This window comes from Camelus bactrianus, chromosome 15, assembly GCF_048773025.1.
Source record: "Camelus bactrianus isolate YW-2024 breed Bactrian camel chromosome 15, ASM4877302v1, whole genome shotgun sequence".
NCBI classification, from domain to species: domain Eukaryota; kingdom Metazoa; phylum Chordata; class Mammalia; order Artiodactyla; family Camelidae; genus Camelus; species Camelus bactrianus.
The window spans coordinates 2,666,314-2,690,439 of record NC_133553.1 but is presented as its reverse complement, the minus strand read 5'-3'; positions in this window follow the sequence as shown (position 1 = coordinate 2,690,439).

Below are 24,126 nucleotides of genomic sequence, written 5' to 3'. Positions count from 1 at the left end.
TTTCACACACACTTATCTCTCAGAACTGAGCATGTGGAGAGACGTTCGTTCATCTAGCACAAAGGGAACGTGTTGCAGGAGAAACTTTTACTCTGGTTTCTCAGTCTGTTTCCTAGTTCCGGTTTGAAGTTCCTGCAGTTTTCACTGTAAAACCGAGTTGGAGCTAGTACCTCCCCTTATATATGTATGGAGTGGAATTTGCAAGTGAAAAGAAACTTTGTGTTCCCAACAAGCTAGGTGAAGGACGGCTTTCACACACACTTATCTCTCAGAACTGAGCATGTGGAGAGACGTTCGTTCATCTAGCACAAAGGGAACGGGTTCCAGGAGAAACTTTTACTCTGGTTTCTCAGTCTGTTTCCTAGTGCCGGTTTGAAGTTCCTGCAGTTTTCACTGTAAAATTGAGTTGGAGCTAGTACCTCCCCATATATATGTATGGAGTGGAGTTTGCAACTGAAAAGAAACTTTGTGTTCCCAACAAGCTAGGTGAAGGACGGCTTTCACACACACATATCTCTCAGAACTGAGCATGTGGAGAGACGTTCGTTCATCTAGCACAAAGGGAACGGGTTGCAGGGGAAACTTTTACTCTGGTTTCTCAGTCTGTTTCCTAGTGCCGGTTTGAAGTTCCTGCAGTTTTCACTGTAAAACCGAGTTGGAGCTAGTACCTCCCCATATATATGTATGGAGTGGAGTTTGCAACTGAAAAGAAACTTTGTGTTCCCAACAAGCTAGGTGAAGGACGGCTTTCACACACACTTATCTCTCAGAACTGAGCATGTGGAGAGACGTTCGTTCACCTAGCACAAAGGGAATAGGTTGCAGGAGAAACTTTTACTCTGGTTTCTCAGTCTGTTTCCTAGTGCCGGTTTAAAGTTCCTGCAGTTTTCACTGTAAAACCGAGTTGGAGCTAATACCTCCCCATATATATGTATGGAGTGGAGTGTGCAACTGAAAGAAACTTTGTGTTCCCAACAAGCTAGGTGAAGGACGGCTTTCACACACACTTATCTCTCAGAACTGAGCATGTGGAGAGACGTTCGTTCATCTAGCACAAAGGGAACGGGTTGCAGGAGAAACTTTTCCTCTGGGTTCTCGGTCTGTTTCCTAGTGCCGGTTTGAAGTTCCTGCAGTTTTCACTGTAAAACAGATTTGGAGCTATTACCTCCCCATATATATCTATGGAGTGGAGTTTGCAAGTGAAAAGAAACTTTGTGTTCCCAACAAGCTAGGTGAAGGACGGCTTTCACACACACTTATCTCTCAGAACTGAGCATGTGGAGAGACGTTCGTTCATCTAGCACAAAAGGAACGGGTTGCAGGAGAAACTTTTCCTCTGGGTTCTCGGTCTGTTTCCTAGTGCCGGTTTGAAGTTCCTGCAGTTTTCACTGTAAAACAGAGTTGGAGCTATTACCTCCCCATATATATTTATGGAGTGGAGTTTGAAACTGAAAAGAAACTTTGTGTTCCCAACAAGCTAGGTGAAGGACGGCTTTCACACACACTTATCTCTCAGAACTGAGCATGTGGAGAGACGTTCGTTCACCTAGCACAAAGGGAACGGGTTGCAGGACAAACTTTTACTCTGGTTTCTCAGTCTGATTCCAAGTGCCGGTTTGAAGTTCCTGCAGTTTTCACTGTAAAACCGAGTTGGAGCTAGTACCTCCCCATATATATGAATGGAGTGGAGTTTACAAGTGAAAAGAAACTTTGGGTTCCCAACAAGCTAGGTGAAGGACGGCTTTCACACACACTTATCTCTCAGAACTGAGCATGTGGAGAGACGTTCGTTCATCTAGCACAAAGGGAACGGGTTGCAGGAGAAACTTTTACTCTGGTTTCATAGTCTGTTTCCTTGTGTCGGTTTGAATTTCCTGCAGTTTTCACTGTAAAACCGAGTTGGATCTAGTACCTCCCCATATATATGTATGGAGTGGAGTTTGCAAGTGAAAAAAAAATTTGTGTTTCCAACATGCTAGTTGAAGGACGGATTTCACACACACTTATCTCTGAGAACTGAGCATGTGGAGAGACGTTCGTTCATCTAGCACAAAGGGAACGTGTTACAGGAGAAACTTTTACTCTGGTTTCTCAGTCTGTTTCCTAGTGCCGGTATGAAGTTCCTGCAGTTTTCACTGTAAAACCGAGTTGGAGCTAGTACCTCCCCATATATATTTATGGAGTGGATTTTGCATGTGAAAAGAAACTTTGTGTTCCCAACAAGCTAGGTGAAGGACGGCTTTCACACACACTTATCTCTCAGAACTGAGCATGTGGAGAGACTTTCGTTCACCTAGCACAAAGGGAACGGGTTGCAGGACAAACTTTTACTCTGGTTTCTCAGTCTGATTCCAAGTGCCGGTTTGAAGTTCCTGCAGTTTTCACTGTAAAACCGAGTTGGAGCTAGTACCTCCCCATATATATGAATGGAGTGGAGTTTGCAAGTGAAAAGAAACTTTGGGTTCCCAACAAGCTAGGTGAAGGACGGCTTTCACACACACTTATCTCTCAGAACTGAGCATGTGGAGAAACGTACGTTCATCTAGCACAAAGGGAACGGGTTGCAGGAGAAACTTTTACTCTGGTTTCATAGTCTGTTTCCTAGTGCCGGTTTGAAGTTCCTGCAGTTTTCACTGTAAAACCGAGTTGGATCTAGTACCTCCCCATATATATGTATGGAGTGGAGTTTGCATCTGAAAAGAAACTTTGTGTTCCCAAAAAGCTAGGTGAAGGACGGCTTTCACACACACTTATCTCTCAGAACTGAGCATGTGGAGAGACGTTCGTTCACCCAGCACAAAGGGAACGGTTTGCAGGAGAAACTTTTACTCTGGTTTCTCAGTCTGTTTCCTAGTGCCGGTTTGAAGTTCCTGCAGTTTTCACTGTAAAACCGAGTTGAAGCTAGTACCACCCCATATATATGTAAGGAGTGGAGTTTGCAAGTGAAAAGAAACTTTGTGTTCCCAACAAGGTAGGTGAAGGACGGCTTTCACACACACTTATCTCTCAGAACTGAGCATGTGGAGAGACGTTCGTTCATCTAGCACAAAGGGAACGGGTTGCAGGAGAAACTTTTACTCTGGTTTCTCAGTCTGTTTCCTAGTGCCGGTTTGAAGTTCCTGCAGTTTTCACTGTAAAACCGAGTTGGAGCTAGTACCTCCCCATATATATGTATGGAGTGGAGTTTGCAACTGAAAAGAAACTTTGTGTTCCCAACATACTAGGTGAAGGACGGCTTTCACACTCACTTATCTCTCAGAACTGAGCATGTGGAGAGACGTTCGTTCATCTAGCACAAAGGGAACGGGTTGCAGGAGAAACTTTTATTCTGGTTTCTCAGTCTGTTTCCTAGTGCCGGTTTGAAGTTCCTGCAGTTTTCACTGTAAAACCGATTTGGAGCTAGTACCACCCCATATATATGTATGGAGTGGAGTTTGCTAGTGAAAAGAATCTTTGTGTTCCCAACAAGCTAGGTGAAGGACGGCTTTCACACACAATTATCTCTCAGAACTGAGCATGTGGAGAGACGTTCGTTCATCTAGCACAAAGGGAACGGGTTGCAGGAGAAACTTTTACTCTGGTTTCTCAGTCTGTTTCCTAGTTCCGGTTTGAAGTTCCTGCAGTTTTCACTGTAAAACCGAGTTGGAGCTAGTACCTCCCCATATATATGTATGGAGTGGAATTTGCAAGTGAAAAGAAACTTTGTGTTCCCAACAAGCTAGGTGAAGGACGGCTTTCACACACAATTATCTCTCCGAACTGAGCATGTGGAGAGACGTTCGTTCATCTAGCACAAAGGGAACGGGTTGCAGGACAAACTATTACTCTGGTTTCTCAGTCTGTTTCCTAGTGCCGGTTTGCAGTTCCTGCAGTTTTCACTGTAAAACCGAGTTGGATCTAGTACCTCCCCATATATATGTATGGAGTGGAGTTTGCAACTGAAAAGAAACTTTGTGTTCCCAACAAGCTAGTTGAAGGACGGCTTTCACACACAATTATCTCTCAGAAATGAGCATATGGAGAGACGTTCGTTCAACTAGCACAAAGGGAACGGGTTGCAGGTGAAACTATTACTCTGGTTTCTCAGTCAGTTTCCTAGTGCCGGTTTGAAGTTCCTGCAGTTTTCACTGTAAAACTGAGTTGGAGCTAGTACCTCCCCATGTATATGTATGGAGTGGAGTTTGCAAGTGAAAAGAAACTTTGTGTTCCCAACAAGGTAGGTGAAGGACGGCTTTCACACACACTTATCTCTCAGAACTGAGCATGTGGAGAGACGTTCGTTCATCTAGCACAAAGGGAACGGGTTGCAGGAGAAACTTTTACTCTGGTTTCTCAGTCTGTTTCCTAGTGCCGGTTTGAAGTTCCTGCAGTTTTCACTGTAAAACCGAGTTGGAGCTAGTACCTCCCCATATATATGTATGGAGTGGAGTTTGCTAGTGAAAAGAATCTTTGTGTTCCCAACAAGCTAGGTGAAGGACGGCTTTCACACACACTTATCTCTCAGAACTGAGCATGTGGAGAGACGTTCGTTCATCTAGCACAAAGGGAACGGGTTGCAGGAGAAACTTTTACTCTGGTTTCTCAGTCTGTTTCCTAGTTCCGGTTTGAAGTTCCTGCAGTTTTCACTGTAAAACCGAGTTGGAGCTAGTACCTCCCCTTATATATGTATGGAGTGGAATTTGCAAGTGAAAAGAAACTTTGTGTTCCCAACAAGCTAGGTGAAGGACGGCTTTCACACACACTTATCTCTCAGAACTGAGCATGTGGAGAGACGTTCGTTCATCTAGCACAAAGGGAACGGTTTCCAGGAGAAACTTTTATTCTGGTTTCTCAGTCTGTTTCCTAGTGCCGGTTTGAAGTTCCTGCAGTTTTCACTGTAAAATCGAGTTGGAGCTAGTACCTCCCAATAAATATGTATGGAGTGGAGTTTGCAACTGAAAAGAAACTTTGTGTTCCCAACAAGCTAGGTGAAGGACGGCTTTCACACACACTTATGTCACAGAACTGAGCATGTGGTTAGACGTTCGTTCATCTAGCACAAAGGGAACGGGTTGCAGGGGAAACTTTTACTCTGGTTTCTCAGTCTGTTTCCTAGTGCCGGTTTGAAGTTCCTGCAGTTTTCACAGTAAAACCGAGTTGGAGCTAGAACCTCCCCATATATATGTATGGAGTGGAGTTTGCAACTGAAAAGAAACTTTGTGTTCCCAACAAGCTAGGTGAAGGACGGCTTTCACACACACTTATCTCTCAGAACTGAGCATGTGGAGAGACGTTCGTTCACCTAGCACAAAGGGAATAGGTTGCAGGAGAAACTTTTACTCTGGTTTCTCAGTCTGTTTCCTAGTGCCGGTTTAAAGTTCCTGCAGTTTTCACTGTAAAACCGACTTGGAGCTAATACCTCCCCATATATATGTATGGAGTGGAGTTTGCAACTGAAAGAAACTTTGTGTTCCCAACAAGCTAGGTGAAGGACGGCTTTCACACACACTTATCTCTCAGAACTGAGCATGTGGAGAGACGTTCGTTCATCTAGCACAAAGGGAACGGGTTGCAGGAGAAACTTTTCCTCTGGGTTCTCGGTCTGTTTCCTAGTGCCGGTTTGAAGTTCCTGCAGTTTTCACTGTAAAACAGAGTTGGAGCTATTACCTCCCCATATATATCTATGGAGTGGAGTTTGCAAGTGAAAAGAAACTTTGTGTTCCCAACAAGCTAGGTGAAGGGCGGCTTTCACACACACTTATCTCTCAGAACTGAGCATGTGGAGAGACGTTCGTTCATCTAGCACAAAAGGAACGGGTTGCAGGGGAAACTTTTCCTCTGGGTTCTCGGTCTGTTTCCTAGTGCCGGTTTGAAGTTCCTGCAGTTTTCACTGTAAAACAGAGTTGGAGCTATTACCTCCCCATATATATGTATGGAGTGGAGTTTGAAACTGAAAAGAAACTTTGTGTTCCCAACAAGCTAGGTGAAGGAAGGCTTTCACACACACTTATCTCTCAGAACTGAGCATGCGGAGAGACGTTCGTTCATCTAGCACAAAGGGAACGGGTTGCAGGAGAAACTTTTACTCTGGTTTCACAGTCTGTTTCCTTGTGTCGGTTTGAATTTCCTGCAGTTTTCACTGTAAAACCGAGTTGGATCTAGTACCTCCCCATATATATGTATGGAGTGGAGTTTGCAAGTGAAAAGAAACTTTGTGTTTCCAACATGCTAGTTGAAGGACGGCTTTCACACACACTTATCTCTGAGAACTGAGCATGTGGAGAGACGTTCGTTCATCTAGCACAAAGGGAACGGGTTACAGGAGAAACTTTTACTCTGGTTTCTCAGTCTGTTTCCTAGTGCCGGTTTGAAGTTCCTGCAGTTTTCACTGTAAAACCGAGTTGGAGCTAGTACCTCCCCATATATATGTATGGAGTGGAGTTTGCATATGAAAAGAAACTTTGTGTTCCCAACAAGCTAGGTGAAGGACGGCTTTCAAACACACTTATCTCTCAGAACTGAGCATGTGGAGAGACGTTCGTTCACCAAGCACAAAGGGAACGGGTGGCAGGACAAACTTTTACTCTGGTTTCTCAGTCTGATTCCAAGTGCCGGTTTGAAGTTCCTGCAGTTTTCACTGTAAAACCGAGTTGGAGCTAGTACCTCCCCATATATATGAATGGAGTGGAGTTTGCAAGTGAAAAGAAACTTTGGGTTCCCAACAAGGTAGGTGAAGGACGGCTTTCACACACACTTATCTCTCAGAACTGAGCATGTGGAGAGACGTTCGTTCATCTAGCACAAAGGGAACGGGTTGCAGGAGAAACTTTTACTCTGGTTTCTCAGTCTGTTTCCTAGTGCCGGTTTGAAGTTCCTGCAGTTTTCACTGTAAAACCGAGTTGGAGCTAGTACCTCCCCATATATATGTATGGAGTGGAGTTTGCTAGTGAAAAGAATCTTTGTGTTCCCAACAAGCTAGGTGAAGGACGGCTTTCACACACACTTTTCTCTCAGAACTGAGCATGTGGAGAGACGTTCGTTCATCTAGCACAAAGGGAACGGGTTGCAGGAGAAACTTTTACTCTGTTTTCTCAGTCTGTTTCCTAGTTCCGGTTTGAAGTTCCTGCAGTTTTCACTGTAAAACCGTGTTGGAGCTAGTACCTCCCCTTATATATGTATGGAGTGGAATTTGCAAGTGAAAAGAAACTTTGTGTTCCCAACAAGCTAGGTGAAGGACGGCTTTCACACACACTTATCTCTCAGAACTGAGCATGTGGAGAGACGTTCGTTCATCTAGCACAAAGGGAACGGGTTCCAGGAGAAACTTTTACTCTGGTTTCTCAGTCTGTTTCCTAGTGCCGGTTTGAAGTTCCTGCAGTTTTCACTGTAAAATCGAGTTGGAGCTAGTACCTCCCCATATATATGTATGGAGTGGAGTTTGCAACTGAAAAGAAACTTTGTGTTCCCAACAAGCTAGGTGAAGGAAGGCTTTCACACACACTTATCTCTCAGAACTGAGCATGTGGAGAGACGTTCGTTCATCTAGCACAAAGGGAACGGGTTGCAGGGGAAACTTTTACTCTGGTTTCTCAGTCTGTTTCCTAGTGCCGGTTTGAAGTTCCTGCAGTTTTCACTGTAAAACCGAGTTGGAGCTAGTACCTCCCCATATATATGTATGGAGTGGAGTTTGCAACTGAAAGAAATTTTGTGTTCCCAACAAGCTAGGTGAAGGACGGCTTTCACACACACTTATCTCTCCGAACTGAGCATGTGGAGAGACGTTCGTTCATCTAGCACAAAGGGAACGGGTTGCAGGACAAACTTTTACTCTGGTTTCTCAGTCTGTTTCCTAGTGCCGGTTTGAAGTTCCTGCAGTTTTCACTGTAAAACCGAGCTGGATCTAGAACCTCCCCATATATATGTATGGAGTGGAGTTTGCAACTGAAAAGAAACTTTGTGTTCCCAACAAGCTAGTTGAAGGACGGCTTTCACACACAATTATCTCTCAGAACTGAGCATGTGGAGAGACGTTCGTTCATCTAGCACAAAGGGAACGGGTTGCAGGTGAAACTTTTACTCTGGTTTCTCAGTCTGTTTCCTAGTGCCGGTTTGAAGTTCCTGCAGTTTTCACTGTAAAACCGAGTTGGAGCTAGGATCTTCGCATATATATGTATGGAGTGGAGTTTGCAAGTGAAAAGAAACTTTTTGTTCCCAACAATCTAGGTGAAGGACGGCTTTCACACACACTTATCTCTCAGAACTGAGCATGTGGAGAGACGTTCGTTCATCTAGCACAAATGGAACGGGTTGCAGGAGAAACTTTTACTCTGTTTTCTCAGTCTGTTTCCTAGTGCCGGTTTGAATTTCCTGCAGTTTTCACTGTAAAACCGAGTTGGAGCTAGTACCTCCCCACATATATGTATGGAGTGGAGTTTGCAACTGAAAAGAAACTTTGTGTTCCCAACAAGCTAGGTGAAGGACGGCTTTCACACACACTTATCTCTCAGAACTGAGCATGTGGAGAGACGTTCGTTCATCTAGCACAAAGGGAACGGGTTGCAGGAGAAACTTTTACTCTGGTTTCTCAGTCTGTTTCCTAGTGCCGGTTTGAAGTTCCTGCAGTTTTCACTGTAAAACCGAGTTGGAGCTAGTACCTCCCCATATATATGTATGGAGTGGAGTTTGCAACTGAAAGAAACTTTGTGTTCCCAACAAGCTAGGTGAAGGACGGCTTTCACACACACTTATCTCTCAGAACTGAGCATGTGGAGAGACGTTCGTTCATCTAGCACAAAGGGAACGGTTTGCAGGAGAAACTTTTACTCTGGTTTCTCAGTCTGTTTCCTAGTGCCGGTTTGAAGTTCCTGCAGTTTTCACTGTAAAACCGAGTTGGAGCTAGTACCTCCCCATATATATGTATGGATTGGAGTTTGCAAGTGAAAAGAAACTTTGTGTTCCCAACAAGCTAGGTGAAGGACGGCTTTCACACACACTTATCTCTCAGAACTGAGCATGTGGAGAGACGTTCGTTCATCTAGCACAAAGGGAATGGGTTGCAGGAGAAACTTTTCCTCTGGTTTCTCAGTCTGTTTCCTAGTGCCGGTTTGAAGTTCCTGCACTTTTCACTGTAAAACCGAGTTGGAGCTAGTACCTCCCCATATATATGTATGGAGTGGAGTTGGCAACTGAAAAGAAACTTTGTGTTCCCAACAAGCTAGGTGAAGGACGGCTTTCACACACACTTATCTCTCCGAACTGAGCATGTGGAGAGACGTTCGTTCACCTAGCACAAAGGGAACGGGTTGCAGGAGAAACTTTTACTCTGGTGTCTCAGTCTGTTTCCTAGTGCCGGTTTGGAGTTCCTGCAGTTTTCACTGTAAAACCGAGTTGGAGCTAGTACCTCCCCATATATATGTATGGAGTGGAGTTTGCAAGTGAAAAGAAACTTTTTGTTCCCAACAAGCTAGGTGAAGGACGGCTTTCACACACACTTATCTTGCAGAACTGAGCATGTGGAGAGACGTTCGTTCATCTAGCACAAAGGGAACGGGTTGCAGGAGAAACTTTTACTCTGGTTTCTCAGTCTGTTTCCTAGTGCCGGTTTGAAGTTCCTGCAGTTTTCACTGTAAAACCGAGTTGGAGCTAGTACCTCCCCATATATATGTATGGAGTGGAGTTTGCAAGTGAAAAGAAACTTTGTGTTTCCAACATGCTAGTTGAAGGACGGCTTTCACACACACTTATCTCTCAGAACTGAGCATGTGTAGAGACGTTCGTTCATCTAGCACAAAGGGAAAGGGTTACAGGAGAAACTTTTACTCTGGTTTCTCAGTCTGTTTCCTAGTGCCGGTTTGAAGTTCCTGCAGTTTTCACTGTAAAACCGAGTTGGAGCTAGTACCTCCCCATATATATGTATGGAGTGGAGTTTGCATGTGAAAAGAAACTTTGTGTTCCCAACAAGCTAGGTGAAGGACGGCTTTCACACACACTTATCTCTCAGAACTGAGCATGTGGAGAGACGTTCGTTCACCTAGCACAAAGGGAACGGGTTGCAGGACAAACTTTTACTCTGGTTTCTCAGTCTGATTCCAAGTGCCGGTTTTAAGTTCCTGCAGTTTTCACTGTAAAACCGAGTTGGAGCTAGTACCTCCCCATATATATGAATGGAGTGGAGTTTGCAAGTGAAAAGAAACTTTGGGTTCCCAACAAGCTAGGTGAAGGACGGCTTTCACACACACTTATCTCTCAGAACTGAGCATGTGGAGAGACGTTCGTTCATCTAGCACAAAGGGTACGGGTTGCAGGAGAAACTTTTACTCTGGTTTCTTAGTCTGTTTCCTAGTGCCGGTTTGAATTTCCTGCAGTTTTCACTGTAAAACCGAGTTGGATCTAGTACCTCCCCATATATATGTATGGATTGGAGTTTGCAACTGAAAAGAAACTTTGTTTTCCCAACATGCTAGGTGAAGGACGGCTTTCACACACACTTATCTCTCAGAACTGAGCATGTGGAGAGACGTTCGTTAATCTAGCACAAAGGGAACGGGTTGCAGGGGAAACTTTTACTGTGGATTCTCAGTCTGTTTCCTAGTGCCGGTTTGAAGTTCCTGCAGTTTTCACAGTAAAACCGAGTTGGAGCTAGTACCTCCCCATATATATGTATGGAGTGGAGTTTGCAAGTGAAAAGAAACTTTGTGTTCCCAACATGCTAGGTGAAGGACGGCTTTCACACACACTTATCTCTCAGAACTGAGCATGTGGAGAGACGTTCGTTCATCTGGCACAAAGGGAACGGGTTGCAGGAGAAACTTTTACTCTGGTTTCTCAGTCTGTTTCCTAGTGCCGGTTTGAAGTTCCTGCAGTTTTCACTGTAAAACCGAGTTGAAGCTAGTACCACCCCATATATATGTAAGGAGTGGAGTTTGCAAGTGAAAAGAAACTTTGTGTTCCCAACAAGCTAGTTGAAGGACGGCTTTCACACACACTTATCTCTCAGAACTGAGCATGTGGAGAGACGTTCGTTCATCTAGCACAAAGGGAACGGGTTGCAGGAGAAACTTTTACTCTGGTTTCTCAGTCTGTTTCCAAGTGCCGGTTTGAAGTTCCTGCAGTTTTCACTGTAAAACAGAGTTGGAGCTAGTACCTCCCCATATATATGTATGGAGTGGAGTTTGCAACTGAAAAGAAACTTAGTGTTCCCAACATGCTAGGTGAAGGACGGCTTTCACACTCAATTATCTCTCAGAACTGAGCATGTGGAGAGACGATCGTTCATCTAGCACAAAGGGAACGGGTTGCAGGACAAACTTTTACTCTGGTTTCTCAGTCTGTTTCCTAGTGCCGGTTTGAATTTCCTGCAGTTTTCACTGTAAAACCGAGTTGGAGCTAGTACCTCCCCATATATATGTATGGAGTGGAGTTTGCTAGTGAAAAGAATCTTAGTGTTCCCAACAAGCTAGGTGAAGGACGGCTTTCACACACACTTATCTCTCAGAACTGAGCATGTGGAGAGACGTTCGTTCATCTAGCACAAAGGGAACGGGTTGCAGGAGAAACTTTTACTCTGTTTTCTCAGTCTGATTCCTAGTTCCGGTTTGAAGTTCCTGCAGTTTTCACTGTAAAACCGAGTTGGAGCTAGTACCTCCCCATATATATGTATGGAGTGGAATTTGCAAGTGAAAAGAAACTTTGTGTTCCCAACAAGCTAGGTGAAGTACGGCTTTCACACACACTTATCTCTCCGAACTGAGCATGTGGAGAGACGTTCGTTCATCTAGCACAAAGGGAACGGGTTGCAGGACAAACTTTTACTCTGGTTTCTCAGTCTGTTTCCTAGTGCCGGTTTGAAGTTCCTGCAGTTTTCTCTGTAAAACCGAGTTGGATCTAGTACCTCCCCATATATATGTATGGAGTGGAGTTTGCAACTGAAAAGAAACTTTGTGTTCCCAACAAGCTAGGTGAAGGACTGCTTTCACACACAATTATCTCTCAGAAATGAGCATATGGAGAGACGTTCGTTCAACTAGCACAAAGGGAACGGGTTGCAGGTGAAACTTTTACTCTGGTTTCTCAGTCAGTTTCCTAGTGCCGGTTTGAAGTTCCTGCAGTTTTCACTGTAAAACCGAGTTGGAGCTAGTACCTCCCCATATATATGTATGGATTGGAGTTTGCAAGTGAAAAGAAACTTTGTGTTCCCAACATGTTAGGTGAAGGACGGCTTTCACACACATTTATCTCTCAGAACTGAGCATGTGGAGAGACGTTCGTTCATCTAGCACAAAGGGAACGGGTGGCAGGAGAAACTTTTACTCTGGTTTCTCAGTCTGTTTCCTAGTGCCGGTTTGAAGTTCCTGCAGTTTTCACTGTAAAACCGAGTTGGATCTAGTACCTCCCCATATATATGTATGGAGTGGAGTTTGCAACTGAAAAGAAACTTTGTGTTCCCAACATGCTAGGTGAAGGACGGCTTTCACACACATTTATCTCTCAGAACTGAGCATGTGGAGAGACGTTCGTTCATCTAGCACAAAGGGAACGGGTTGCAGGGGAAACTTTTTCTGTGGTTTCTCAGTCTGTTTCCTAGTGCCGGTTTGAAGTTCCTGCAGTTTTCACTGTAAAACCGAGTTGGAGCTAGTACCTCCCCATATATATGTATGGAGTGGAGTTTGCAAGTGAAAAGAAACTTTGTGTTTCCAACATGCTAGTTGAAGGACGGCTTTCACACACACTTATCTCTTAGAACTGAGCATGTGGAGAGACGTTCGTTCATCTAGCACAAAGGGAACGGGTTACAGGTGAAACTTTTACTCTGGTTTCTCAGTCTGTTTCCTAGTGCCGGTTTGAAGTTCCTGCAGTTTTCACTGTAAAACTGAGTTGGAGCTAGTACCTCCCCATATATATGTATGGAGTGGAGTTTGCAAGTGAAAAGAAACTTTGTGTTCCCAACAAGCTAGGTGAAGGACGGCTTTCACACACACTTATCTCTCAGAACTGAGCATGTGGAGAGACGTTCGTTCACCTAGCACAAAGGGAACGGGTTGCAGGACAAACTTTTACTCTGGTTTCTCAGTCTGTTTCCTAGTGCCGGTTTGAAGTTCCTGCAGTTTTCACTGTAAAACCGAGTTGAAGCTAGTACCACCCCATATATATGTAAGGAGTGGAGTTTGCAAGTGAAAAGAAACTTTGTGTTCCCAACAAGGTAGGTGAAGGACGGCTTTCACACACACTTATCTCTCAGAACTGAGCATGTGGAGGGACGTTCGTTCATCTAGCACAAAGGGAACGGGTTGCAGGAGAAACTTTTACTCTGGTTTCTCAGTCTGTTTCCTAGTGCCGGTTTCAAGTTCCTGCAGTTTGCACTGTAAAACCGAGTTGGAGCTAGTACCTCCACTATATATGTATGGAGTGGAGTTTGCTAGTGAAAAGAAACTTTGTGTTCCCAACAAGCTAGGTGAAGGACGGCTTTCACACACACTTATCTCTCAGAACTGAGCATGTGGAGAGACGTTCGTTCATCTAGCAAAAAGGGAACGGGTTGCAGGAGAAACTTTTACTCTGGTTTGTCAGTCTGTTTCCTAGTTCCGGTTTGAAGTTCCTGCAGTTTTCACTGTAAAACCGAGTTGGAGCTAGTACCTCCCCTTATATATGTATGGATTGGAATTTGCAAGTGAAAAGAAACTTTGTGTTCCCAACAAGCTAGGTGAAGGACGGCTTTCACACACACTTATCTCTCCGAACTGAGCATGTGGAGAGACGTTCGTTCATCTAGCACAAAGGGATCGGGTTGCAGGAGAAACTTTTACTCTGGTTTCTCAGTCTGTTTCCTAGTGCCTGTTTGAAATTCCTGCAGTTTTCACTGTAAATCCGAGTTGGAGCTAGTACCACCCCATATATATGTATGGAGTGGAGTTTGCAACTGAAAAGAAACTTTGTGTTCCCAACAAGCTAGGTGAAGTACGGCTTTCACACACACTTATCTTTCAGAACTGAGCATGTGGAGAGACGTTCGTTCATCTAGCAAAAAAGGAACGGGTTGCAGGAGAAACATTTACTCTGGTTTCTCAGTCTGTTTCCTAGTGCCGGTTTGAAGTTCCTGCAGTTTTCACTGTAAAACCGAGTTGGAGCTAGTACCTCCCCATATATATGTATGGAGTGGAGTTTGCAACTGAAAAGAAACTTTGTGTTCCCAACAAGCTAGGTGAAGGACGGCTTTCACACACACTTATCTCTCAGAACTGAGCATGTGGAGAGACGTTCGTTCACCTAGCACAAAGGTAATAGGTTGCAGGAGAAACTTTTACTCTGGTTTCTCAGACTGTTTCCTAGTGCCGGTTTGAAGTTCCTGCAGTTTTCACTGTAAAACCGAGTTGGAGCTACTACCTCCCCATATATATGTATGGAGTGGAGTTTGCAACTGAAAGAAAGTTTGTGTTCCCAACAAGCTAGGTGAAGGACGGCTTTCACACACACTTATCTCTCAGAACTGAGCATGTGGAGAGACGTTCGTTCACCTAGCACAAAGGGAACGGGTTGCAGGACAAACTTTTACTCTGGTTTCTCAGTCTGTTTCCTAGTGCCGGTTTGAAGTTCCTGCAGTTTTCACTGTAAAACCGAGTTGGAGCTACTACCTCCCCATATATATGTATGGAGTGGAGTTTGCAACTGAAAGAAAGTTTGTGTTCCCAACAAGCTAGGTGAAGGACGGCTTTCACACACACTTATCTCTCAGAACTGAGCATGTGGAGAGACGTTCGTTCACCTAGCACAAAGGGAACGGGTTGCAGGACAAACTTTTACTCTGGTTTCTCAGTCTGTTTCCTAGTGCCGGTTTCAAGTTCCTGCAGTTTTCACTGTAAAACCGAGTTGGAGCTAGTACCTCCCCATATATATGTATGGAGTGGAGTTTGCAAGTGAAAAGAAACTTTTTGTTCCCAACAAGCTAGGTGAAGTACGGCTTTCACACACACTTATCTCTCAGAACTGAGCATGTGGAGAGACGTTCGTTCATCTAGCACAAAGGGAACGGGTTGCAGGAGAAACTTTTACTCTGGTTTCTCAGTCTGTTTCCTAGTGCCGGTTTGAAGTTCCTGCAGTTTTCACTGTAAAACCGAGTTGGAGCTAGTACCTCCCCATATATATGTATGGAGTGGAGTTTGCAACTGAAAAGAAACTTTGTGTTCCCAACAAGCTAGGTGAAGGACGGCTTTCACACACACTTATCTCTCAGAACTGAGCATGTGGAGAGACGTTCGTTCACCTAGCACAAAGGGAACGGGTTGCAGGACAAACTTTTACTCTGGTTTCTCAGTCTGTTTCCTAGTGCCGGTTTGAAGTTCCTGCAGTTTTCACTGTAAAACCGAGTTGAAGCTAGTACCACCCCATATATATGTAAGGAGTGGAGTTTGCAAGTGAAAAGAAACTTTGTGTTCCCAACAAGGTAGGTGAAGGACGGCTTTCACACACACTTATCTCTCAGAACTGAGCATGTGGAGGGACGTTCGTTCATCTAGCACAAAGGGAACGGGTTGCAGGAGAAACTTTTACTCTGGTTTCTCAGTCTGTTTCCTAGTGCCGGTTTCAAGTTCCTGCAGTTTGCACTGTAAAACCGAGTTGGAGCTAGTACCTCCACTATATATGTATGGAGTGGAGTTTGCTAGTGAAAAGAAACTTTGTGTTCCCAACAAGCTAGGTGAAGGACGGCTTTCACACACACTTATCTCTCAGAACTGAGCATGTGGAGAGACGTTCGTTCATCTAGCACAAAGGGAACGGGTTGCAGGAGAAACTTTTACTCTGGTTTCTCAGTCTGTTTCCTAGTTCCGGTTTGAAGTTCCTGCAGTTTTCACTGTAAAACCGAGTTGGAGCTAGTACCTCCCCTTATATATGTATGGAGTGGAATTTGCAAGTGAAAAGAAACTTTGTGTTCCCAACAAGCTTGGTGAAGGACGGCATTCACACACACTTATCTCTCAGAACTGAGCATGGGGAGAGACGTTCGTTCATCTAGCACAAAGGGAACGGGTTGCAGGTGAAACTTTTACTCTGGTTTCTCAGTCTGTTTCCTAGTGCCGGTTTGAAGTTCCTGCAGTTTTCACTGTAAAACCGAGTTGGAGCTAGTACCTCCCCATATATATGTATGGAGTGGAGTTTGCAAGTGAAAAGAAACTTTTTGTTCCCAACAAGCTAGGTGAAGGACGGCTTTCACACACACTTATCTCTCAGAACTGAGCATGTGGAGAGACGTTCGTTCATCTAGCACAAAGGGAACGGGTTGCAGGAGAAACTTTTATTCTGGTTTCTCAGTCTGTTTCCTAGTGCCGGTTTGAAGTTCCTGCAGTTTTCACTGTAAAACCGAGTTGGAGCTACTACCTCCCCATATATATGTATGGAGTGGAGTTTGCAACTGAAAAGAAACTTTGTGTTCCCAACAAGCTAGGTGAAGGACGGCTTTCACACACACTTATCTCTCAGAACTGAGCATGTGGAGAGACGTTCGTTCATCTAGCATAAAAAGGAACGGGTTGCAGGAGAAACTTTTACTCTGGTTTCTCAGTCTGTTTCCTAGTGCCGGTTTGAAGTTCCTGCAGTTTTCACTGTAAAACCGAGTTGGAGCTAGTACCTCCCCATATATATGTATGGAGTGGAGTTTGCAAGTGAAAAGAAACTTTGTGTTCCCAACAAGCTAGGTGAAGGACGGCTTTCACACCCACTTATCTCTCAGAACTGAGCATGTGGAGAGACGTTCGTTCATCTAGCACAAAGGGAACGGGTTGCAGGAGAAACTTTTACTCTGGTTTCTCAGTCTGTTTCCTAGTGCCGGTTTGAAGTTCCTGCAGTTTTCACTGTAAAACCGAGTTGGAGCTAGTACCTCCCCATATATATGTACGGAGTGGAGTTTGCAACTGAAAGAAACTTTGTGTTCCCAACAAGCTAGGTGAAGGACGGCTTTCACACACACTTATCTCTCAGAACTGAGCATGTGGAGAGACGTTCGTTCATCTAGCACAAAGGGAACGGGTTGCAGGTGAAACTTTTACTCTGGTTTCTCAGTCTGTTTCCTAGTGCCGGTTTGAAGTTCCTGCAGTTTTCACTGTAAAACCGAGTTGGAGCTAGTACCTCCCCATATATATGTATGGAGTGGAGTTTGCAAGTGAAAAGAAACTTTGTGTTCCCAACAAGCTAGGTGAAGGACGGCTTTCACACACACTTATCTCTCAGAACTGAGCATGTGGAGAGACGTTCGTTCATCTAGCACAAAGGGAACGGGTTGCAGGAGAAACTTTTACTCTGGTTTCTCAGTCTGTTTCCTAGTGCCGGTTTGAAGTTCCTGCAGTTTTCACTGTAAAACCGAGTTGGAGCTAGTACCTCCCCATATATATGTATGGAGTTTAGTTTGCAACTGAAAACAAACTTTGTGTTCCCAACAAGCTAGGTGAAGGACGGCTTTCACACACACTTATCTCTCAGAACTGAGCATGTGGAGAGACGTTCGTTCATCTAGCACAAAGGGAACGGGTTGCAGGAGAAACTTTTACTCTGGTTTCTCAGTCTGTTTCCTAGTGCCGGTTTGAAGTTCCTGCAGTTTTCACTGTAAAACCGAGTTGGAGCTAGTACCTCCCCATATATATGTATGGAGTGGAGTTTGCAAGTGAAAAGAAACTTTGTGTTCCCAACAAGCTAGGTGAAGGACGGCTTTCACACACACTTATCTCTCAGAACTGAGCATGTGGAGAGACGTTCGTTCATCTAGCACAAAGAGAACGGGTTGCAGGAGAAACTTTTACTCTGGTTTCTCAGTCTGTTTCCTAGTGCCGGTTTGAAGTTCCTGCAGTTTTCACTGTAAAACCGAGTTGGAGCTAGTACCTCCCCATATATATGTATGGAGTGGAGTTTGCAACTGAAAGAAACTTTGTGTTCCCAACAAGCTAGGTGAAGGACGGCTTTCACACACACTTATCTCTCAGAACTGAGCATGTGGAGAGACGTTCGTTCATCTAGCACAAAGGGAACGGGTTGCAGGAGAAACTTTTACTCTGGTTTCTCAGTCTGTTTCCTAGTGCCGGTTTGAAGTTCCTGCAATTTTCACTGTAAAACCGAGTTGTAGCTAGTAACTCCCCATATATATGTATGGAGTGGAGTTTGCAAGTGAAAAGAAACTTTGTGTTCCCAACAAGCTAGGTGAAGGACGGCTTTCACACACACTTATCTCTCAGAACTGAGCATGTGGAGAGACGTTCGTTCATCTAGCACAAAGGGAATGGGTTGCAGGAGAAACTTTTCCTCTGGTTTCTCAGTCAGTTTCCTAGTGCCGGTTTGAAGTTCCTGCAGTTTTCACTGTAAAATCGAGTTGGAGCTAGTACCTCCCCATATATATGTATGGAGTGGAGTTTGCAACTGAAAAGAAACTTTGTGTTCCCAACAAGCTAGGTGAAGGACGGCTTTCACACACACTTATCTCCGAACTGAGCATGTGGAGAGACGTTCGTTCTTCTTGCACAAAGGGAACGGGTTGCAGGAGAAACTTTTACTCTGCAGTCTCAGTCTGTTTCCTAGTGCCGGTTTGAAGTTCCTGCAGTTTTCACTGTAAAACCGAGTTGGAGCTAGTACCTCCCCATATATATGTATGGAGTGGAGTTTGCAAGTGAAAAGAAACTTTGTGTTCCCAACAAGCTAGGTGAAGGACGGCTTTCACACACACTTATCTCTCAGAACTGAGCATGTGGAGAGACTTTCGTTCATCTAGCACAAAGGGATCGGGTTGCAGGAGAAACTTTTACTCTGGTTTCTCAGTCTGTTTCCTAGTGCCGGTTTGAAATTCCTGCAGTTTTCACTGTAAAACCGAGTTGGAGCTAGTACCACCCCATATATATGTATGGAGTGGAGTTTGCAACTGAAAAGAAACTTTGTTTTCCCAACAAGCTAGGTGAAGGACGGCTATCACACACACTTATCTCTCAGAACTGAGCATGTGGAGAGACGTTCGTTCATCTAGCACAAAGGGAACGGGTTGCAGGAGAAACTTTTACTCTGGTTTCTCAGTCTGTTTCCTAGTGCCGGTTTGAAGTTCCTGCAGTTTTCACTGTAAAATCGAGTTGGAGCTAGTACCTCCCCATATATATGTATGGAATGGAGTTTGCAAATGAAAAGAAACTTTGTGTTCCCAACAAGCTAGGTGAAGGACGGCTTTCACACACACTTATCTCTCAGAACTGAGCATGTGGAGAGACGTTCGTTCATCTAGCAAAAAGGGAACGGGTTGCAGGGGAAACTTTTACTCTGGTTTCTCAGTCTGTTTCCTAGTGCCGGTTTGAAGTTCCTGCAGTTTTCACTGTAAAACCGAGTTGGAGCTAGAACCTCCCCATATATATGTATGGAATGGAGTTTGCAACTGAAAAGAAACTTTGTGTTCCCAACAAGCTAGGTGAAGGACGGCTTTCACACACACTTATCTCTCAGAACTGAGCATGTGGAGAGACGTTCGTTCACCTAGCACAAAGGGAATAGGTTGCAGGAGAAACTTTTACTCTGGTTTCTCAGTCTGTTTCCTAGTGCCGGTTTGAAGTTCCTGCAGTTTTCACTGTAAAACCGAGTTGGAGCTACTACCTCCCCATATATATGTATGGAGTGGAGTTTGCAACTGAAAGAAAGTTTGTGTTCCCAACAAGCTAGGTGAAGGACGGCTTTCACACACACTTATCTCTCAGAACTGAGCATGTGGAGAGACGTTCGTTCACCTAGCACAAAGGGAACGGGTTGCAGGACAAACTTTTACTCTGGTTTCTCAGTCTGTTTCCTAGTGCCGGTTTGAAGTTCCTGCAGTTTTCACTGTAAAACCGAGTTGAAGCTAGTACCACCCCATATATATGTAAGGAGTGGAGTTTGCAAGTGAAAAGAAACTTTGTGTTCCCAACAAGGTAGGTGAAGGACGGCTTTCACACACACTTATTTCTCAGAACTGAGCATGGGGAGAGACGTTCGTTCATCTATCACAAAGGGAACGGGTTGCAGGAGAAACTTTTACTCTGGTTTCTCAGTCTGTTTCCTAGTGCCGGTTTGAAGTTCCTGCAGTTTTCACTGTAAAACCGAGTTGGAGCTAGTACCTCCCCATATATATGTATGGAGTGGAGTTTGCAACTGAAAAGAAACTTTGTGTTCCCAACAAGCTAGGTGAAGGACGGCTTTCACACACACTTATCTCTCAGAACTGAGCATGTGGAGAGACGTTCGTTCATCTAGCAAAAAGGGAACGGGTTGCAGGGGAAACTTTTACTCTGGTTTCTCAGTCTGTTTCCTAGTGCCGGTTTGAAGTTCCTGCAGTTTTCACTGCAAAACCGAGTTGGAGCTAGTACCTCCCCATATATATGTATGGAGTGGAGTTTGCAACTGAAAAGAAACTTTGTGTTCCCAACAAGCTAGGTGAAGGACGGCTTTCACACACACTTATCTCTCAGAACTGAGCATGTGGAGAGACGTTCGTTCATCTAGCACAAAGGGAACGGGTTGCAGGAGAAACTTTTACACTGGTTTCTCAGTCTGTTTCCTAGTGCCAGTTTGAAGTTCCTGCAGTTTTCACTGTAAAACCGGGTTGGAGCTACTACCTCCCCATATATATGTATGGAGTGGAGTTTGCAACTGAAAGAAACTTTGTGTTCCCAACAAGCTAGGTGAAGGACGGCTTTCACACACACTTATCTCTCCGAACTGAGCATGTGGAGAGACGTTCGTTCATCTAGCACAAAGGGAACGGGTTGCAGGAGAAACTTTTACTCTGGTTTCTCAGTCTGTTTCCTAGTGCCGGTTTGAAGTTCCTGCAGTTTTCACTGTAAAACCGAGTTGGAGCTAGTACCTCCCCATATATATGTATGGAGTGGAGTTTGCAACTGAAAAGAAAGTTTGTGTTCCCAACAAGCTAGGTGAAGGACGGCTTTCACACCCACTTATCTCTCAGAACTGAGCATGTGGAGAGACGTTCGTTCATCTAGCACAAAGGGAACGGGTTGCAGGTGAAACTTTTACTCTGGTTTCTCAGTCTGTTTCCTAGTGCCGGTTTGAAGTTCCTGCAGTTTTCACTGTAAAACCGAGTTGGAGCTAGTACCTCCCCATATATATGTATGGAGTGGAGTTTGCAAGTGAAAAGAAACTTTTTGTTCCCAACAAGATAGGTGAAGGAGGGCTTTCACACACACTTATCTCTCAGAACTGAGCATGTGGAGAGACGTTCGTTCATCTAGCACAAAGGGAACGGGTTGCAGGAGAAACTTTTACTCTGGTTTCTCAGTCTGTTTCCTAGTGCCGGTTTGAAGTTCCTGCAGTTTTCACTGTAAAACCGAGTTGGAGCTAGTACCTCCCCATATATATGTATGGAGTGGAGTTTGCAAGTGAAAAGAAACTTTGTGTTCCCAACAAGCTAGGTGAAGGACGGCTTTCACACACACTTATCTCTCCGAACTGAGCATGTGGAGAGACGTTCGTTCATCTTGCACAAAGGGAACGGGTTGCAGGAGAAACTTTTACTCTGGTGTCTCAGTCTGTTTCCTAGTGCCGGTTTGAAGTTCCTGCAGTTTTCACTGTAAAACCGAGTTGGAGCTAGTACCTCCCCATATATATGTATGGAGTGGAGTTTGCAAGTGAAAAGTAACTTTGTGTTCCCAACAAGCTAGGTGAAGGACGGCTTTCACACACACTTATCTCTCCGAACTGAGCATGTGGAGAGACGTTCGTTCATCTAGCACAAAGGGAACGGGTTGCAGGGGAAACTTTTACTCTGGTTTCTCAGTCTGTTTCCTAGTGCCGGTTTGAAGTTCCTGCAGTTTTCACTGTAAAACCGAGTTGGAGCTAGTACCTCCCCATATATATGTATGGAGTGGAGTTTGCAACTGAAAGAAATTTTGTGTTCCCAACAAGCTAGGTGAAGGACGGCTTTCACACACACTTATCTCTCCGAACTGAGCATGTGGAGAGACGTTCGTTCATCTAGCACAAAGGGAACGGGTTGCAGGACAAACTTTTACTCTGGTTTCTCAGTCTGTTTCCTAGTGCCGGTTTGAAGTTCCTGCAGTTTTCACTGTAAAACCGAGCTGGATCTAGAACCTCCCCATATATATGTATGGAGTGGAGTTTGCAACTGAAAAGAAACTTTGTGTTCCCAACAAGCTAGTTGAAGGACGGCTTTCACACACAATTATCTCTCAGAACTGAGCATGTGGAGAGACGTTCGTTCATCTAGCACAAAGGGAACGGGTTGCAGGTGAAACTTTTACTCTGGTTTCTCAGTCTGTTTCCTAGTGCCAGTTTGAAGTTCCTGCAGTTTTCACTGTAAAACCGAGTTGGAGCTAGTACCTTCGCATATATATGTATGGAGTGGAGTTTGCAAGTGAAAAGAAACTTTTTGTTCCCAACAATCTAGGTGAAGGACGGCTTTCACACACACTTATCTCTCAGAACTGAGCATGTGGAGAGACGTTCGTTCATCTAGCACAAAGGGAACGGGTTGCAGGAGAAACTTTTACTCTGGTTTCTCAGTCTGTTTCCTAGTGCCGGTTTGAAGTTCCTGCAGTTTTCACTGTAAAACCGATTTGGAGCTAGTACCTCCCCACATATATGTATGGAGTGGAGTTTGCAACTGAAAAGAAACTTTGTGTTCCCAACAAGCTAGGTGAAGGACGGCTTTCACACACACTTATCTCTCAGAACTGAGCATGTGGAGAGACGTTCGTTCATCTAGCACAAAGGGAACGGGTTGCAGGAGAAACTTTTACTCTGGTTTCTCAGTCTGTTTCCTAGTGCCGGTTTGAAGTTCCTGCAGTTTTCACTGTAAAACCGAGTTGGAGCTAGTACCTCCCCATATATATGTATGGAGTGGAGTTTGCAAGTGAAAAGTAACTTTGTGTTCCCAACAAGCTAGGTGAAGGACGGCTTTCACACACACTTATCTCTCCGAACTGAGCATGTGGAGAGACGTTCGTTCATCTTGCACAAAGGGAATGGGTTGCAGGAGAAACATTTACTCTGGTTTCTCAGTCTGTTTCCTAGTGCCGGTTTGAAGTTCCTGCAGTTTTCACTGTAAAACCGAGTTGGAGCTAGTACCTCCCCATATATATGTATGGATTGGAGTTTGCAATTGAAAAGAAACTTTTTGTTCCCAACAAGCTAGGTGAAGGACGGCTTTCACACACACTTATCTCTCAGAACTGAGCATGTGGAGAGACGTTCGTTCATCTAGCACAAAGGGAACGGGTTGCAGTACAAACTTTTACTCTGGTTTCTCAGTCTGTTTCCTAGTGCCGGTTTGAAGTTCCTGCAGTTTTCACTGTAAAACCGAGTTGGAGCTAGTACCTCCCCATATATATGTATGGAGTGGAGTTTGCAACTGAAAGAAACTTTGTGTTCCCAACAAGCTAGGTGAAGGACGGCTTTCACACACACTTATCTCTCAGAACTGACCATGTGGAGAGACGTTCGTTCATCTAGCACAAAGGGAACGGGTTGCAGGGAAACTTTTACTCTGGTTTCTCAGTCTGTTTCCTAGTGCCGGTTTGAAGTTCCTGCAGTTTTCACTGTAAAACCGAGTTGGAGCTAGTACCTCCCCATATATATGTATGGAGTGGAGTTTGCAAGTGAAAAGAAACTTTGTGTTCCCAACAAGCTAGGTGAAGGACGGCTTTCACACACACTTATCTCTCAGAACTGAGCATGTGGAGAGACGTTCGTTCATCTAGCACAAAGGGAATGGGTTGCAGGAGAAACTTTTACTCTGGTTTCTCAGTCTGTTTCCTAGTGCCGGTTTGAAGTTCCTGCACTTTTCACTGTAAAACCGAGTTGGAGCTAGTACCTCCCCATATATATGTATGGAGTGGAGTTGGCAACTGAAAAGAAACTTTGTGTTCCCAACAAGCTAGGTGAAGGACGGCTTTCACACACACTTATCTCTCCGAACTGAGCATGTGGAGAGACGTTCGTTCACCTAGCACAAAGGGAACGGGTTGCAGGAGAAACTTTTACTCTGGTGTCTCAGTCTGTTTCCTAGTGCCGGTTTGAAGTTCCTGCAGTTTTCACTGTAAAACCGAGTTGGAGCTAGTACCTCCCCATATATATGTATGGAGTGGAGTTTGCAAGTGAAAAGAAACTTTTTGTTCCCAACAAGCTAGG